We start from the raw sequence: 16,231 nt of genomic DNA on the forward strand, positions 1-16,231 counted from the left end.
ACAGTTGTTGCTTAATAAATATTGAGTGCAGGAAAATAATGGTCCCTAAACATTGTTTTGACAATTGTTGAACCAGGAGTTCTGGGTACTTGTGTAATATCTCTGGCTTGTAATTTATCTCTTATCTTTCCTGTATCTATTTGAGTATTTGGGAAACTGAATGAAACCTCCCCTATCTCCCCTAATAGTGCAGGGAAGGGGGCAATTTTAACATCAAATAAGAAACATGTAGGTACTTTGAAAAATGCAAAGGTGCTATTCAAATGAAAATCACATTAAATGGCTACTATAAGGTGGAAGGTGCTGTAGTAGATACAAAGCTTATTATCTTCAGGATGTTGTTATTTTTTTCTATAAGCCCTAGGAATTTTATTTAAAGATGGAGTTTAAGCTATAGTTCTTATATATTTGACTTTTAGCTTAAGTTAGAAATAGTATCTCTTACTATCCATTTATTTTCACTTGTGAAAAACAGATTACCTGAGGCCAGTATTCATATTCTTTTCTCCTTTATGGTCTAGCAAGCCCTGTGGTTTAGTGCAAACTTCATCTGTTACAAATGGCCAATCTATGTCTTTAAAACCATTACTTTTGTGCTGAAGGGCATAAAGAAATTGTATATGTTACTTCAACTCTGGATAAAATGGAATAGGAAAACAGTTAAATAAACTGAATTGAGATAAGTACTTTGTTATATTTTTAGAACAGGACAAGATGTCCTCAACTTAAAAAACAAACAACTCTAAATTTGATCATTCTAAAATTTTCTTCACTAGATTATTAAAATATATTTATGATTTTCCCCATTTTCTGTTCCCATTTCTTCCTACCTTCACCCTTTTTCATTATCCTAATTTTTCTTCTTTTTAACTTCAGCAATCTGGGTTGCAGGGGAAAAAAAGCTGGCACTTAATCAAGAACATGATCTCATTGCTTTCAATGGCTTAGAAAAGAAACATTTTAAAGCAGTTGAAAGATTTCACTTTGGAAAGTAGGTACTGCATAACTAAGTGTGTTGGTTCCCAGCAGAGCCTTGAGTAACCCCTTTCCAGCCATCATCATGTTTTGTTTTGTTTTTTTTTCTTCTACTTCCTGAGCAAGTGAGCAATAGCCTATGTTTAAAAAAGTCCAATTAGACTTTCCTTTTGGCTCTCTTACCAGAGTATAATTTTCTGTTCTGTAACTACTCTATATACACTTTTATATTTTTGTATTTGCATCTAGGCTATGTTACTCACAGAGAGGTGGAATGTAACTTATAGTTTCCTTCTGCTTATGTAAAACCCCCATCACTTTCAAAGCCCTCTTAAATATTGCTGGGAGTCTTTGAATGGAATGGAATGTATGTTCAGGAAGAAAAGTGATTACTTTTTCCTTGCCATTTCCTTGGAAAGTCCAACCTCACTGCCACCTGGGTGGATCTTCTGTGAGGGATAGTAGCAGTGCTGGGAATGCTGTCTTTGGTGTCTCAGAGCTGTGAGCTTCAGTGTTACCAGAAGATGCAGGATTGAGTCAGAGTTAGCTCCTCCAATGTGCGCGCGCACACACACACATTCTCTCTCTCTCTCTCTCTCTCTCTCTCTCTCTCTCTCTCTCTCTTCCTGAGTCGCAATTCTGCGAGCAGAATTGGTACCCACAGGTTCACATTCTGTCTTGAAAACTTTTATTTTTTTTACCTGTCCTTTTACTATTTCTGGATTCATAATCAGTTCGAAGAACTGGATGGAAAAGGATACAATGCCATTTCTCCCATTTTCCTTATTTCATGTCATTCTTCTTTTGCTTACCCATGGACTCCTCTTAGTTCCTCCTGAAGTCTCCAGCATCCTTGAACTGCAAGGCAAAATACCATAAATAGGGAGGGAGGGGCTCACTGCCATACTTGTTCTGATAGTTGCTGAATTCTTAATCATACTTAGAATAGGCTCAGCCAATTTTTTACATTTATAAAAAATAATTTTTGAATTGGTATCCATTACTTTCTACAGAATTCAAAAGATAACAAAAATATGCCTAATGAAGAGTTCCCTGACTGCCTCCATCCTTTGGTCATCAAGTTTTCTTACCTGAGGTAGTTAGTGTTACCAGGGTTTTTTGTTGTTGTTGTTGTGTTTGTGGTTGTGTTTTATTGTTTTTGTTTTCTGTATCCTTTCAGAAATAGTTTAGGCATGAATTAAAACAAATCTATAATAGTTATTTATATATTCTTACCTATTCTCTTCCTTCTCCTTCACAACTGACTTAATTCATATGTGCTCTCCCTTGTTCTTTTTGCTTGGAGTCAGTTTCATAACACATAAGGAATTTTCTTATTTTTTATGGCTGCATTGTATGGTTATACCAAACCTTAGTGTAATTCCCCAATGGTGGATACTTAGGTTATCCCCCTCCACCCCTGTTTTTTTTTTTTTTTTTTTTGGGGGGGGGTTGATCTGCTACTGAGCTATGTCCCCAGCCCTTTTTATTTTATTTTGTGACATGGTATAACTAAGTTGCCCAGGCTGGCCTTGACCTGTGATCCTCCTACCTTAGCTTCCAGAGTAGCTGAGATTACAGGTGTGTGATTACAGGTGTGTGCCACCACGCCCGGCATATAGGTTCTTTCTGATCTCTTACTTAAAAATAATGCTGCAAAAAGTAGCACTGAACATGAGTTATTTTGTTATTTTATGAATCTGTGTGTAGGGTAAATCTTCAGAACTGGAATTGCTAGAGTAAAGAGTATATGCATTGTAATTTGGATCCTGCTACCTCTTCAGATACTGAACACTAAAGGGTTTTGTTTGTTGTTGTTTAAATGATATTTTCTTTTTTTATAACTTTATTTTATTTGTTTATGTTTTTATGTGGTGCCTAGGATTGAACCCAGTGCCTCACACGTGGTAGGCAAATGCTCTACTGCTGAGCCACAACCCCCAACCCCTATTGTTGTTAATTATTTCTAGTGAGCTTATGCTTTGATTTCTCCTTTTGGTGAATTAGCATTATTATCATCTGATTTTATTTGATGATTGCTCAGGCAATGTTCAGGTAACATAAATAGAACAAGTATAAAAAGAAAAAAAGATGATTTTGTTTGACAAGGTAGAGGTGGTAAAATTTCTTCTCTGTCTTCTTAGGGTCTCTGACTAAGCCTGGAATTAGAATGACACAAGACAAATTATTAGGAGAAAATTTACATTTTTTACTTAGTAATTTTCTTGGGAGCCCTCAAAAGAAAAATGAAGATTGTGAGAAACAGGGCCAAAAGTTTATATGCTGGGCCAAACAATAGTAAATTTTGAAAATGTGACAAGACAAAGGGGTTTAGACCAGGGCAGTTAATTGTGAAAAAGTGACTAGGCCACTAAGGGTTAGTTTAACAAGGTCTGTCTGTATAGAGTTCTTTCATCCTTGGCTCCCAGTCTGTGGTGATAATAATGTATTCCTTCCTTCTGGTACAGGGAGGGTACTTTTTTTTTTTTTTTTTTAATCTCCTTTCTGGAAGAAAAAGAAAGTTCCCTTCTAATAGCTGCTACTTTTCAAGTGTCCATAACCCAAAGTAATTAAAATGCCAAAGTAGCATATTTAGGGGTTGTGTACTCTGAACCTCATCAGTAGTTTATAATTACTTCTCTGTCATGTGACAAAGCAAAATATAAACTCAGTGGTGAATGAAAGCTGATACTTGGTATTTGGGGAGGTAAGGGTGATTACTGCTGTCCTGCCCTGCAGTGAATTTATGCATGCCCTCTATACAGGGATGACATGGGGAATTACAAACTGTGATGTCAGGTGCTGCAATTTTTTTCTATAAAAATGCAACCCTTGACATTTATATTGTCTTCCAACTTTCTGTGTGTGTGTGTGTGTGTGTGTGTTTGTGTGACTGAGGATTGAACCCAGGGCCATTCTACCACTAAACTACATTCCCAGCTCTTTTTGTTTTTTTAAGTCATCTCATTAAATTGCACAGGCTGGTCTGGATCTTGAGATCCTCCTGCCTCTGTCTCTTGAGTCCCAGCAAACACAGGTTTGTGCCAACACTCCCAGCTCCTACTTTTAAATACTGTGTGGATCAAACAACATGCATCTACAGGACTGATCCAAACTCCATGAAAAGACAAAATTATGACAATTTACTTCAAAGTTCTTAATTGGCTTTAATTTTTATTCTATAGTTGGCTAACACTTATAAAAAAGAGTAAATGTTCTAATGACCTGTTTTTTGTAGACAGAGAGCTGAAGAAAGCAGAAAGAAAAACCAAAAAACAAATTGGTCATTTCAAAGTTATTTTCTTTGTAAAGCAAGGTCAGGGAAACAGGGAAATAAAAAAAAAAAAAAAAAATAACTGATTAGTCAACATCAGGTTACATATTTGTGTGTGTAAGAATTTAGGCAGATGAAATTTCATTATCATGCTAATTTAAACTGCTCTTTTTGGGAAATTTGGCTGTTATTCTCACTATTCCTAATTTTTCAGAAGGTCAGATAAACTCAACTGGGTGATGTGGAACTTTAGAGTAAGTGACTCCGTTTTGCATTTTTAACGTGGTCTTTTGGGACCTAGTCCATGAGTTTAGTCCAAAAAACAGTAGCCTCCTGTAATTTTCATTTAACATCCTTAAACTGACAACTTATGCTGTTTACTGTTACACAAACAGAGGTAACTTCTTGGTCTCTTCTCTTTGACTCTCCATATACTCTAGTTACTCATCACCTGCTGCCAGCTGAATATTGTTTCTAGATAGTCTGTTGATTTAATATTTATTTATGTATTTGTTCATTCAATCATTCCTTCATTTATTCGTTCACTTTGGTATAAGGGATTGAACACAGGGGCACTTAACAATGAGCAACATCACCAGCTCTTTATTTTTTTATTTTGGAAATGGGTGTCACTAAGTTGCTGAGGCTAGCCTTTGAACTTGGGATCCTGTCCCAGCCTCCCAAGTTGCTGGGATCACAGGTGAGTGCCACCACACCCAGCTTCCACTGATTTTTAAAATAATTTGGTTTTTTTTTTCTTTTATGTATTTTTTATTTATATATGACAGCAGAATGCATTGCAATTCTTATTACACATATAGAGCACAATTTTTCCTATCTCTGGTTGTATACATAATATATTCACACCAATTCGTGTCTTCATACATGCACTTCGGATAGTAATGATCGTCACATTCCACCATCATTAATTACCCCAGGTCCCCTCCATTCCCCTCCATTCCCCTCCATTCCCTCTGCCCTCTCTAGAGTTCATCTATTCCTCCCATGCTCCCTCTCCCTATCCCACTATGAGTCAGCCTCCTTATATCAAAGAAAACATTGGGCCTTTCTTGGGGGGGGGGGGGTGGATTGGCTAACTAGCATTATCTTCTCTAACTCTTACATCCATTTACTTGCAAATGCAGTGATTTTCTGCAGATCATCATAAACTATCTTCTTGAACCTTGATTTGGAGTTCCTTTTACTCTTTATCTGTCCTAGTCACTATTTATAGAAGTTTGAGATTCTGATATCACATTTTTATTTCTTTATTCACCTTTTCCTTTGACTATGCATTTTTTAAATCTTTAAATTAAAACTTATTAATTTTTAATAATGGTTAGAATTTTAGCAGGTAGAAGTAGAAAATACAGGTATTTGTGATTTTTGCCCATGATCTCTACCAAGATTCTTTCCAGATTGTGGTCATTATTTGAAGGGGAACATGATTGTAGATATCAGTGTGTATTACAATGAAGCTTAGCAAGAATGGTTTTTCTGTCAGAAGACATTTGTGGCACTCTTCACAGTTGAGGACTTAATATCTTGAGCCAAAGTCTGCAAGCATTGGATTATGAATCTCTTTGGATTAAAAACTCACCTAGTGAATCTCATCTACATCTTTCTTTATTCTGTTCTGAAATTCTCACTGGAGATGGATGGACAGCTGTGGCTATTATCTCTTTCCTAACTCTTACCAGAGATTTCCACTATCTCAGGCCGTAATCTTATCAAAGGTGATTACCTACCTTTTGAGAGAAAAAAAATAATTCCTTCAAAATGGTTAGAAATTACTGCCTTTAATGCTTTTCCTTAATATGCTTTTCATAATTAGAGTAATTAAAAGGTTTACTAGAGGCAATGTAAAAACTGAATTTTGGAAAGTAATTTGGGACAGTGAGTCCAGTTGAAGGGGGAACCATGCCTTGTCTAAGCAATTCTTGTGCCAGAACTACCTGCCTAAATCTCAATTTTTGCAAACTCAAAACAACTTTCTCATCATAGCTTCGTTTCTGAGTAACCACCCCTCATACAAAGCAGGCGTTCTCAATACAAGGCATTACATTGTGTTTATCAGGTTTTTTATTTTTATTTTTTAATAAAAATAGTTTCTTGTGATTTTTGTATACCTGAAGTCAGTTTTCCATTAGTGTGTCGCAGCCTTGTAGAAAGATTAGTGGTTGGAATTTAAAGGAATGGGGATAGGGAGTAAAAATTTGTGGGTTCCAAGTTGAGAAACTTTTTTTTTTTTTTTTAATACCGTGTAAGATGGGAGGTAAAGGAGCTGGGGATATAGCTCAGTTGGTACAGTGCTTGCCTCACATGCCCAAGGCCCTGGGTTCAATCCCCAGTACCATCAAAAAGGAAAAAAAGAAAGATTGGAAGTAGGAAGACCAGTTAGATTAGTACAACAGAAAGAGAAGGAAGGTCTGAAGTAAAACAAATCAGTAGAACTAGAGAGTTATATACAAAAACTGCTGTGGAGAGTAATTGTCAATTCTTGGTCTAGCATATGTTTTTGTTTTGTACTAGTTTATATAAAAAGTAATATTTTCCAGGTTACCTATCAATTCTATGTTGAAATTACACCCTGAGTAACACTTAGTATTTGGAATAGACCAGAAAGTATAAACTGAAAAATTTTCAGAGTACATCATTCTCTGCCTTTCATAGGGGATATGCCTCCCATACACACACTACTGAAATAAAGTTAATAATATATAATTCACATATCATACAGTTCACCTATTTGAGGTATTGAATTCAGTGAATTTTACTATACTCACCATAATCCATAGGATATATTCTTAATATAATTTGGTTTGATAGATATATTAAATTTGTATAATAAATCTCTATATTTATATGTTTGCTCAGATAAAAAGAAGTAATAAAGAAATGGAATGTAGAATTAGCACATTTTTATGATGGTTAGAAATAATAAAGAATTTAAAGCTGACTTGAACTTAGAAATTATTCCAAAGATTGAAGAAGGCTTGCTGCCTACAGTTAGATAAGAACATGTGTTAAGATGGGTACCTTTTCATCTTTCTTCCACGCTCCCCACAGGACTGGGGATTGAATCCAGGGTTGCTCTATCACTGAGCTGCACCCTCAAATTTTTTTTATTTTTAAATTTCAGACAGGGTCTCACTAAGTTCAAGACACTGGCCTTAAAGTCACAATTCTCCTTCCTCAGCCCCCCATATCTCTGGAATTACAGGCATGCATCACTGTGCCTGGCCCAATGGATACTTTTTTATTTGGTTGCATATAATAAATAAAAATGTTTACTGTATATTTTGCCTTATAGTTTATAGTCATCATAAAATGTGAGAATCCATGAACTTGTCAGTATACATCTGAGGGAAATAATTCAGATTGAAGATCTGAAATATGAAATACATGAAGACTTTAGCAGATAAAATTGAGATAAGCTTTTATCATTTTGAAGTACAATACATCATCTTGCTGGGAATGGCCAGGTCATGGGAAACATAGAGAAAATACAGTGTTTATCTAAGTTCCCAAGTTTTTAAAGATGAGTATGAGAAAGCTACATGTTCCCCAGCTCAAGTAGAGAGCCTTTTATTTTCTCATATTTTATGTTTGTTCAGTTAACAGTATAAAATGTGAGGAACTGAAATAACTCCTATAATGGGTATGCTGAGGAGTTTAGAGAACTAAAAGAAATTTTTGTCCTTGGAACGCTTATGGTATTATGAGAATTGAATAAAGTTTAAGTTGGCACTCTGAAATTTTTTTTTCTTTTTTAACTTCAGCTTCTAGTTGTGAAACATTATCTGATTTGACCACCTTATTTCGGGTAATATTTTAACCTATCCTTCTGAGACAAAGGAGGTAAAGTACTTCACTTCTCTTGCAATAAATGGAGAGCCTATAAGTTCTCTCATGTTGGCCTTCTTATCTGCCTTCTAGTGAGTTGACCAAGAATGCTTCAAGGCTAGTCATAAGAGTAGTTATTGGTGCTCTCGTAAGTGCCAATTTAATGGGTGCTGGAAATGTTCAAAGTAATATTTCTACTAACCTATTGATATTGTCAGAAATTCCAGCATTTAGAAATTCATGCTATTTCTATTAAGTTAGATTATTAATAATGTCTATTTACTTTATTTTATTTTATTTTCCTGATTTTGCTACCTCGGATTGAACCCAGAGGGACTTTACCACTGAGCTTTATATCCAGCCCTCTTTTTTTAATATTTATTTTTTAGTTTTAGGTGGACATAATGTCTTTATTTTATTTATATGTGGTGCTGAGAATCGAACCCAGTGCCTCACACATGCTAGGTGAGCACTCTACCACTTGAGCCACATCTCCAGCCCTTTTTATTTTCTTTGAGACAGGGTCTAACTACGTTGCTGAAACTGGCCTCAAATTTGCAGTTCTTCTGCCTTAGCCTCCTGAGTAGCTGATAGTATAGGTGTGTGCCACCACACTCAGCTCTCCAGAATCTATTGATTTAATTCTTATTGCTAAGATGAAGTTTATATTTTTAAATAGAAAACTGTAGATTCTCCTTTGATCTTATCCTGCTAGAAGCTCCCCCTTCTCTGATTTCAGGTTCTAATACAGTGTGCCTTGTTCATACAAATCTCACTGGGTTGTCCTCTGTGCTAGTCTGCGAACCTGATAGGTTATTTCTTCCTCAAGATCTTGATCTTGAATGTTTTCTTCCCCTATCTACATAGATCACTGCCTGACTTTATCTATCTTTATTCAGATTTAATAGAGACTTTCTTTGAACACACTATTTAAAATTGTAATCCTACCACTGACAGTCCATATCCTGTTTCTCACTTTATTTTTCTTAAGTTTTTTTTTTTTGAATTTTTAGTTGTAGATGAACATAATACCTTTATTTTATTTATGTATTTTTATGCAGTGCTGGGGATCAAACAAGTGCCTGACACATACTAGGCAAGAGCTCTACCACTGAGCTTCAGCCCCAGCCCTCTCAGCTTTATTTTGTTCTGTTATATTTATCATGGTTTGAATACTATATGTTTGATTTTTTTTTTCCCCTTCTCTCTTACCACAAGCATATCAACTCCCTGTTAACAGAGATTTTTTGGTTCATAGGTGTACTTTCCTGTGATCAGTAGTAAATGTTTGACTAATGCATAAATTAATTAATAAAAAGTCCTACAGGATTTGAGACATAAAATAAGTGGCTTTAGGCAAAAGGGATGCCAAACAGTTATCATATTGTGCACTTGATTTTTGTATAGTATTTGAGAAATTAAATTTTCAGAAATATTCCCTATTGGAAAATATTCCCTATTTAGCTCAGTGGTAAAGTCTCTGTTTTTAGTCAGCTTTTTAAACACTGACCAAAAGACATGATAAGCACAACTTAGTGGAGGAAAAGTTTATTTTCGTTCACGGTTTCATGCAGTCCACAGTAGGCCAACTCCATAGCTCTTGGCCTGAGGTGAGACAGTCCTTAGCAGAGGAAAACAGCAACTAAGAAGCAAAAAGAGAGGGCTCCAGCAAGCACTGTGTTCACCAAGAATAAAATATAAACCCCAGAGGCATCCCCCCAGTAACCTACTTCTTCAGCCATCTAGTTATCACCCAGTTAAGCCATATCAGTGGATTAATCCACAAATCAGGTCACACATCTCATAATCCAATCATTTCACCTCATCATTCTTGTGTTGCCTCATATGAGCTATTGGAGAACACCACATATCTAAACCATAACAGTTCCCCTATATTAGGAAATCCTAGTCTAATGCCAAATGTGGTCAACTTCTGTTTGTAATTTGTAAAATTCTGAACTCTTAACAAAAATGTCAAATGACAAGTACTTAATAGGCCTTAAATTTGTGAATGTTTGTTTTTAGTCATTGGGTAAATTGGTTTCAGCACTCACCCGGGAGTTATCTTTATGACTCCTTATGTTACTAAACAAGTGCCAGTCACTAAAACAACACATTTTGAAAGAAAGTGTCTTCACAAGGTAGCAAGAGTGGAGGTAGGAGACCCAAGCCTCTAATCTGCCTCCATCGGGACAGGGTTTAGGCATATTTTATGGGATACAGAAGCAAGGTGATTTAAGACGTGGAGAAAGGTGATTGGAGGCAAAGTAATCAGTGGCCAGTACATAGGGAGTCTCTCTTCATGATTCTTCATGGAATGCATGTTCATATAATGACTATGTTACATAATCTGAGGGCAGAATTTTTAGCCTTCTGAGGTCAAAAGGTCATCCATCAGACTCCAGTTCAGGCCCAAGTGAAGAATCGTAGTTTAGACAGGGCAGATGTTCAAGTTCCTGAAAAGTAACATAGACAACCATGTGTCAGAGGTGTTACCTACAGTAAAACTAGAGGGAGACTAATATATAGCTCACCTATGTGACCTACAGAATTAGTGATTTTAAAAGCCAACTAAAAGCAAATAACTAAGGGGAAGTGGGGCTCATTCATGGAAGTAAAAAATCCTGAGACTTGAGGTCTCATTCTTTTTATTATTTTTTTATTAATTTTTTTTGTAGTTGTAGATGGACAGCATGCCTTTATTTTATTTGTTTATTTTTATGTAATGCTGAGGATCAAACCCTTTGCCTCTCGCATGCTAGGCAAGTACTCTGCTACTAAGCTATAGCCCCAGCCCAAGGTGTCATTCTTTTTATGGTTTTGAGAATGGCTCTCAGGTTCTTGAGAGATGGTGATATATATGTACATTTGGAAGCCCTTTTATTGGTACCCATCAGATGGAGCAAGGAACCAAGGCTCATTTTTTTTTTTTTTTACCATTACCAGGGTTTTCTTCATTTGTAAACTGAGGTTATTAGAAAACATATCATTGTTAACATCAGTTCTAGCTTAATATCAGATTTTGTGATTTACCTGATGCTAGCTTAATTAAATCTCTTACTATAATTCTAAAATCATTTGTACTTTTAAACATTGGGAACCTGCTAGGATAAGGAAAATGCAAAACAGTGAGGAACACATTAGATGTTCCAGAGACACAGAATTGTATGATTTTACTCTATTAACTGTGTATCAGTACTCTCCCTGCAGAAGAAATTAGGGGCTTCAAATGAATGAACAATAAATATGGATTGGTTTCCTGAGTGAATGGCTATAATTTAACAAAATATTCCAGATGTATGCAAAGAGGAATTGTTTAGTTCAGGGCAGAGATCCTTTTTAATAGTCACAGACTTCAGGAGGAGAGTCTGCTATTCAGATTTAAGTTACCCTGTTGTAGTCATTGCTGGGGAACTGTCATGGGTTAAGCAACGTGTAGTTGTAGAACTGAATTCCCAGTCTGGTGTTTAGAAAACTACCATGGGGTCTTCTGTGATTTTAAGGTTGACTATAAAGGTGCTGTGGATGTAGATTACAAACCAGTAGTAACAGGGTATTTCTTTGGTCACAGAAACATACATACTTATTAAGAGAAAAGATATTTTTTTTTTTATATTCTTAGCATTTGGCTTGTAGTGGATATTTAACAAATGCTTATTAGTTGTCTCAGAAAATGTTTCAATTACATCTTTTAAAAGCTTAGTCAAGTAGCATAGAGTCTTTTGGTGATAAGTTTTAGGACCTTTAAGATGATCTTATTGGAATGAGACTTGCACTATATATATACATATATATATATACATATATATATATATATATATATTTGAATTGCTATAATACAGGACAATAAAAATGTATTTGTGGGGTTGGGGTTGTGGCTCAGTTGTAAAAGTGCTTGCCTAGTACGCATGAGGCACTAGGTTCGTCCCTAGCACCACATTTTTCAAAAAAGCTAAGTAGATGAAATAAAGGTATTAAAATATGTATTTGTGTGCTATACTAGTCAAGAATTTTGTAAAGAATATTTGCTATCTTGTAAATAGGAGTTCACTGAGGCTGGTAGAAAGGAAAAGGGAAGAAAGCATTGTAATTCAGAAAAGCTAAAGGAACTAATTGGCTAGGGCAAGTGTTTACTAGATGAGATAAGAAGTAGAAATTAAAGACTGATTGGGGAATGTTTAAGAGTTATAGACCAATATCTCATGGATTCTTTTGAAGTACCTGTATTTAGGTACTGTCAAATTTACTTCAATTATGACTAGTTAATTAAATTTATTTTGTTAAGTATTCAGCTTGGCATGTTGGTATTTAAAACATATAGAGATAATTTTTATTTTATAATGACATGCTCAAAATTGTCTTTATGCCTTGGCATTACATTTTGCCATGAGGTATGACATTGCATTATCAGAATTTTTCTTGTCTATTAAACCAGTAGTTTCCAAGTAGAATTACCTCAGGAGCTGCTTAAAAATATTTTTGGACTCCTACCACCAACTAATTCAGATTCACTGGGAATTCTGTGCTTGTAAGAGACTTCCACATGATTCTGATGCTCAGTGCAGTTTGGGAACAACTTCCCTAAACTGACATGGAGATGAAGTTCTACATGCTATTGTAAACAGTGTACTGTACTTAAGTAATAATAGAGTGAGTTCATATGTAACTTAACAGTAGCAACCCTCAGAGTGGAGCACACTGACTACCACAGAAAGGAATTCTAAATAGTATGTTTTAAACAGCTACTCTGCACATGTTTTGAATTTAAATGACTCTGAAATCAGACCGCAAAGCGTACAGCTACACCTATTCCAGAAACAATGAAGCCACTTCCAAATGAAGGGAAGTGACATCTGCACAGAGTATGCTATGAAGACAGTCAAGTGGAGTCCGCATGTTAGCTGTACATACAGAGAGAGATGGTGGTTCAGCTCTGACCTGGAAAAAGTATTCCCTGACATTTCACAGCATTGTTCAATAGAGTTTACCTGTTCCTCTACTATTAATAATAAGGAAACGTTATTTTTATTTTCAGGTTATTATTTTAGAGTGGAAGAAAGCAGGCAACGTATTGAAAATAACAACAAAACACTACATTTTATGATAATTAAGTCGTATATTTTCTGTACTATTAGTCATAATAGATTTTAGAGGACATTGTGTCAGTTCTGTGGCTTTTCTGATGAATTATGTTTATTGATAAAGCTTCAAAATAATTTAGTCTGGAGACAATTTCCAGAAGCTTAATGGAATATGAATTTTTTACCCTCTTTATCTGCTTATAGCCCCTTTTATGTTCTAGATATTACTTCAGGAGCGGATGCAGATAATAGGAAATAGTGACAGATGTGATAGGCACATAAAACAAGTATATAGCATGCTTAGAAGAAAAATCAAATATGTCACTATTTTACTTTAAAAAAAAAAACAAGCTGAGGGGGCTTGGGTTATGGCTCAGTGGTAGAGTACTTGCCTAGCATGTATGAGGCACTGGGTTCGATTCTTAGCACCACATATAAATAAATAAATAAATAAATAAATAAATAAATAAATAAATAAATGTCCATCGACAACTAAAATATATATTTAAAAACCAACAAACTGGGCTGGGGTTGTCGCTCAGTGGCAGTGTGCTTGCCTAGCAAACATGAGGCACCAGATTCAAGCCTCAGCACCATATAACAAATAAAATAAAGACATTCTGTCCATCTACAACTACCAAAAAAGAAAAAGAAAAAACAACAAACTGAGTTTAGGAAAAGAAAGTCTGAGAAAAATGAAAATCAGTTCATTTGCCTCATGGGTGTTTAATCAATCAAAAGAGTAGGCCTTATCTGTAACTTTAATATACACCAAAAAAATGACTTGGTGGTGGACAAAAGTAATATAGTTTTAGGTCCAGGACAGGGGAACTCAATTTCCTTACATTCTGCTCCCAAGTAATTAACCCCTCTGTTGGAGTCATGTGATGAACTTTTTTTCTTTTTCTTTTTTTATTTTTTGTGATACTGGAGATTGAACCCCGGGGCACTCTATTGCTGAGCTACATCCCCAGCCCTTTTTATTTTTTATTTTTTTATTTTGGGACAGGATTTCGCTAAGTAACCCAGGCTGACCTTGAATTTGTGATCCTCCTGCCTCAGCCTCCTGAGTCATTGGGATTACAGGTGTGTACCACTAATTGACCTTGGGCAGGTAGGGTCTTGTCTTAATTGTCTACCTCAGAGGACTATGAGATAAATTGTTAGATGTAAAATATTTACTCAGTGATGTCTGGCCCATAACACTATTCATTAAGTAATGGTGGTAGTCATTATTTATAGTTTTAAACTATCTTAAGTGCATTATTTGAAAAATTAATATTCTAGTCTTGATGTGTTTTTAATTTTTGTATCTGTGAATCTGTGTTTTTCTCACTTCACCTACCATTCTTTACCCAAAACTACATGTGCCTTTCAAATCACAACTAAATGTAGTAAGGTCTCATTAATCTGGTATTGTTCAAGGGAAAAAGAATGTTTGACAAAAGTGAAGCATCTTCCTAAGCCATAAACTTTTCTTTTCTTTATCTTCCTCCTCCTCCTCCTCCTCTTTTTTTTTTTTTTTTTTTTTTTTTGGTGTATGTGTTTTTTGCAAGGAGTTCTCCTCACATTGTCCTTGCTGGTCTCCAAGTTCATGGGCTCAATGAACTTCCTGCCTTAGCCTCCCAAATAACTGGGAGTATAGGCTAAGCCAGCTTAAGTTTGGTATTAAATATTTTGTCTTTTAAAAACCACTGTATCCGGGCTGGGGATGTGGCTCAAGCGGTAGCGCGCTCGCCTGGCATGCATGCGGCCTGCATTTGATCCTCAGCACCACATTCAAACAAAGATATTGTGTCTGCCGAAAAACTAAAAAGTAAATATTAAAATTCTCTCTCTTTCTTCTTTAAAAAAAAAAGTGTATCACATAGTTTTCTATCTTTGTAGAACACAAATTCTAAACACTAATTACATTGAGTCACTGTTTTCATATGTATTTGTAGATAGTTATTTTCTTCTCATCAGGTAAGCTATCATTAGTTTTCTCTTGTGTTTAACCCTTTTTTATATACTCTTCTAGTCAGTATTTAAGTTTTTCTGTTCAATCTACTTTTTTGGAAACCAGCTATTGAAGCTTGCTAAGATTATGTTAAAATGGTGAGATGTCTGCAATTTGCTTGAAAATATCCATTGGCACAGTGTAGCATGAAGGGGAAAGATAATAGGTTGGCCTTGTTCAAGCTGGGTTGCGGATATATAGCATTTGTTATTCTATTCTTTCTACTTTTATATATGTTTGGAATTTTTTGCAATAAAAGGGTTTTTTAATATTTATTTTTTAGGTGTAGATGGACACAACATAATATCTTTATTTTTTTAATGTGGTGCTGAGGATCGAACCCAGCCCCCTGGCCTTGCTAGGCCAGCACTCTACCACTGAGCCACAATCCCAGCCCCAATAAAAGGTTTTTTTAAAACCACTATTTAAAAAAGAACTGTATGTCAGATATTTGCAGATCTGTACATATTTCTTCCTTTTTTTGTAAAGATTCATAGGAAATTTAGACTGAGAACTAATGGAGGATATCTACATCTCTTACCTTTTGACATTTTATAATTTTTGAAACCTGCATCTATTATGTTTATGTACATATGTATGCATTATGTTTTTAAAAAATGTGTCTAGTCTGGAAATAGGTTCACTGCCTAGTGTGTTAATTGAAGGAACCCATAATATCTAATTTGTGGGTTGTGAGGATTATGTAGTTGTATATTTAACATTTTTGTTTATTAGGTACTTGGGATTGAACCCAGCTGTTCTTTTACCACTGAGCTACATCCCCAATCCTTTTGTTTTATTTATTTATTCATTTAATTTGAAGCAGAGTCTTGCTAAGGCTGGTCTTGAACTTGTGATCCTCGTACCTCAGTTTCCTGAGTTGTTGTATTTTTAACAGATATTTTAGATGGATAGAAGTGAATACTGTATGAACGGTATTATTAATAATTATAGGAAGCTGTTATTTTGGAATGAGCTCCCACTGTAGGCACCAACACACCAACCTAGAAATCAAAGTAAAATTAAATTTCATGGCCATTTTTGTTGTAGAATATG

At 35.3% G+C, this 16,231-nt stretch overlaps 1 protein-coding gene across 13 annotated transcripts in view; it reads left to right on the forward strand.

Annotated features, from left to right (window-relative positions):
- Hmbox1 (homeobox containing 1) overlaps positions 1–16,231 on the forward strand; it is a 164,841-nt gene that overhangs the window by 50,970 nt on the left and 97,640 nt on the right. The window contains exon 2 of one of the 13 annotated variants that reach the window (XM_071610620.1): positions 14,186–14,262. The exons of the other annotated variants lie outside the window; for them this stretch is intronic. The gene's annotated coding sequence lies outside the window, so the exon portion shown is untranslated. The remainder of the gene's footprint in view (positions 1–14,185; positions 14,263–16,231) is intronic. 13 annotated transcript variants of the gene reach the window in all.

The sequence above is a fragment of the Marmota flaviventris genome, chromosome 3 (assembly GCF_047511675.1).
Source record: "Marmota flaviventris isolate mMarFla1 chromosome 3, mMarFla1.hap1, whole genome shotgun sequence".
Taxonomy (NCBI): domain Eukaryota; kingdom Metazoa; phylum Chordata; class Mammalia; order Rodentia; family Sciuridae; genus Marmota; species Marmota flaviventris.